We start from the raw sequence: 3,697 nt of genomic DNA on the forward strand, positions 1-3,697 counted from the left end.
CGGTTCTATGAAGACCTACAAGACCTTTTAGAACTAACACCCAAAAAAGATCTCCTTTTCATTAAAGGGGACTAGAATGCAAAAGTAGGAACTCAGGAAACACCTGGAGTGACAGGCAAATTTGGCTTTGGAGTACGGCATGAAGCAGGGCAAAGCATAACAGAGTTTTGCCAAGAGAATGCACTGATCATAGCAAACACCCTCTTCCAACAACACAAGAGGAGACTCTACACATGGACATCACCAGATGGTCAACCCGAAATCAGACTGATTATATTCTTTGCAGCCAAAGATGGAGAAGCTCTATACAGTCAGCAAAAACAAGACCAGGAGCTAACTGTGGCTCAGATCATGAACTCCTTATTGCCAAATTCAGACTTAAACTGAAGAAAGTAGGGGAAACCACTAGACCATTCAGGTATGACCTAAATCAAATTCCTTATGACTATACAGTGGAAGTGATAAATAGATTTAAGGGACTAGATCTGATAGACAGAGAGCCTGATGAACTATGGACAGAGGTTTGTCACATTGTACAGAAGACGGGGATCAAGACCATCCCCATGGAAAAGAAATGCAAAAAGGCAAAATGGTTGTCTGAGGAGGACTTACAAATAGCTGTGAAAAGAAGAGAAGTGAAAAGCAAAGGAGAAAAGGAAAGATACTCCCACTTGAATGCAGAGTTCCAAAGAATAGCCAGGAGAGATAAGAAAGCCTTCCTCAGCGATCAATGCAAAGAAATAGAGGAAAACAACAGAATGGGAAAGACTAGAGATCACTCATTATTAGAGAAATGCAAATCAAAACTACAATAAGATACCACCTCACACTAGTCAGAATGGCCATCATCAAAAAGTCTATGAACAATAAATGCTGGAGAGGGTGTGGAGAAAAGAGAACACTCTTGCACTGTTGGTGGGAATGTAAACTGATACAACCATTATGGAAGATGGTATGAAGACTCCTTAAGAAACTAGGAATAAAACCACCAGATGACCCAGGAATCCCACTCCTAGGGATATACCCTGAGGAAACCAAAATTAGAGACACACGTACCCCAATGTTCATTGCAGTACTATTTACAATAGCTAGAACATGGAAGCAACCTAGATGTCCCCTGACAGATGGCTAAAGAAGCTGTGGTACATATATACAATGGAATACTACTCAGCCATAAAAAGGAATGTATTTGAGTCAGTTCTAATGAGGTGGAGGAACCTAGAGCCTATTCTACAGAGTGAAGTAAGTCAGAAAGAGAAATACAAATATCGTACACTGACGCATATATATGGGAATCTAAGAAGATGGTACTGATGAATTTATTTTCAGGGCAGCAATGTAGGAACAGATCTCTGGACATGGGGGAAAGGAGGCAGGTGAAAGTGAGTTATATGGAAAGAGTAGCATGAAAATTTAGAGTATCATATATAAAATAGATAGCCAGCGGGAATTTGCTATGATTCAGGGAACTCAAACAGGGGCTTTGTGACAGGCTGAACGGTGGGATGGTGAGGGAGATGGGAGGGATGTTCAGGAGGGACGGGCATGACTGTATTCTTGTTGATGTATGTTAGAAAACCACAAAATTCGGTAAAGCAATTATCCTTCAATTTAAAAATTCTTTAAAAAATAAAATGTTCTAACCAAAAAGAAAAAAGAAATCTGTGGTCGTAAGCATGTTTATTTCACCGTGTGACCTATGGTGCCTATTGTTTACCTCAATCACCTCTATTCCTAAAGGGCATTCATTCACTGTCTAAGTGGGGAATGATTCCAATCTTTAAATATGTAGCAAGAAACAAAATGAATACCCCAACTTCACGTAGCTTATATAAGGTAATTTCACCAAGATCATGATGAAGGTAAGTACATTGAAATTGTATATGAACAATGATAGTGACAGGAAGTCCTGGTTTAAAAACAGATTCAGGAAATACCTAGATGATAAGAAGATATTTGAACAAAACCACTAATTAACTGAGAATGTGTTATGCAAATACACATGGGGACCATTAGCCAAAGGAAGTAATTTAACCATGTCCTCTAGAATTGGGAATGGGCAAGAAAATGAATTGTGATCAGGAGAACCCAGCAGGAGCACAATGCGTTCGCTGGATACACTGGACATTTCTGGCCTCCAAAAAACAAGAGAATAAATCTGTGTTGGTTTAAGGTACTTAAATTTGTGGCAGTTTGAAACAGGAGACACAGAAACGTTAATATGGTGTATGTAGAAAAGCAAGAGTCTATAAAAATATCTAGAAAAAGCATAATTTGCAAGGATAGGAACCACATGAAAAAACTGAATGCAATTCTTTCATAACTGCCATTTACAAACTGGAATTGAAATTTTAAACATACATATTTGTATGCAAAAAGTAAAAGAAAAACTTAATCTAGCAAAACACGGGCTTTTATGCTGAAAAATAGTATGGTAGTAAAAGTTAAAAATAACCTTTTATTTAGGGCATTTTTGAGAAACAAACCATAGTCGTTGAATTGCAAGGCAAATATACTATATTCATTGATTGGGAGGAACAAGAAATATCACCTCACCTCAATGTAACATTTGTTTTAATCCACTTCTAGTCAACACATTTATACACTCAAATAAAATTATTCTAATCATAAGAAAGGGAAAAATAATGATAGCTAAAATATCTGAGAGCACTGAAGTGGTTGAGATCACTCCACATGATATCAAGATTTCAAAGATTTCAGTTGGTGGAGGATACTGTCCAACACCCCTTGTGGCCTATGAATGGAAGTGCACCCTGAACATAATGAGTATGATGAGCCATGACCTAGTTTTACATTATTCTGTTTCTACCTGACCCTAATTCACACACTATTCAATTTGACAATTTCAGCTGGATGTGAAGAAAGGGTACCTAATGAAGTTGGTCCTTCATCTTACTCTTTTCCAGGGAATATTGTGAAAGGCCTATAAAAGTGTAAGATCAACAGACTTCATGTTGAAAGACATGAAAGGTAACGTACTCAAAATCACTGACTATTCATACAATTAAGATACCCGGCCATTTCAACATATCTCCTTCAACCTCTCATATAAACATAATGTCGTAAGTGTTTGGGCTTCTCACGTGGCTCAGTGGTTAGAACCAGCCGGCCAAACAGGACATATGGGAGACACAGTTTCCATCCCTGGGTTGGGAAGATCCCCTGGAGAAGGAAACGCTACCCTCTCCAGTATTCTTGCCTGGAAAATCTCATGGACAGAGGGACTGGTGGGGTACAGTCCATGTGATCACAGAGTCTGAGATGACTGGGAGATTAACCCACCACAAGTTTTATTTTTTATTTTGCCATGCTGGGTCTTCGTTGTGGTGCAGGCTTTTTCTCTAGTTACAGTAAACAAGGGCTACTCTCAATTTGCAGTGTATGGACTTTTCATTGCTGTGGGTTCTCCTGTTGGATAGCACTGGCTCTAGGCTTCAGTAGTTGCAGCTCCCAGGCTCTAGAACATAGGACAACAGTTATGGACCATGGGTTTCATTGCTCCATGGCATGTAGGATCTTCCTGGATCAGTGATGGAGTCCGTGACTCCCGCATTTAATAAGAGGATTCTTTACCTGAAGCCACCACTGAAGCCCCCATATTATACGTTTTAACATAACATGGTGTGACCTGTAATGACTCTACAGCTTTTACTATCTTAGAGAACTAAAGACTCAT

Source organism: Dama dama, chromosome 4 (genome assembly GCF_033118175.1).
Source record: "Dama dama isolate Ldn47 chromosome 4, ASM3311817v1, whole genome shotgun sequence".
In the NCBI taxonomy this organism is placed as follows: domain Eukaryota; kingdom Metazoa; phylum Chordata; class Mammalia; order Artiodactyla; family Cervidae; genus Dama; species Dama dama.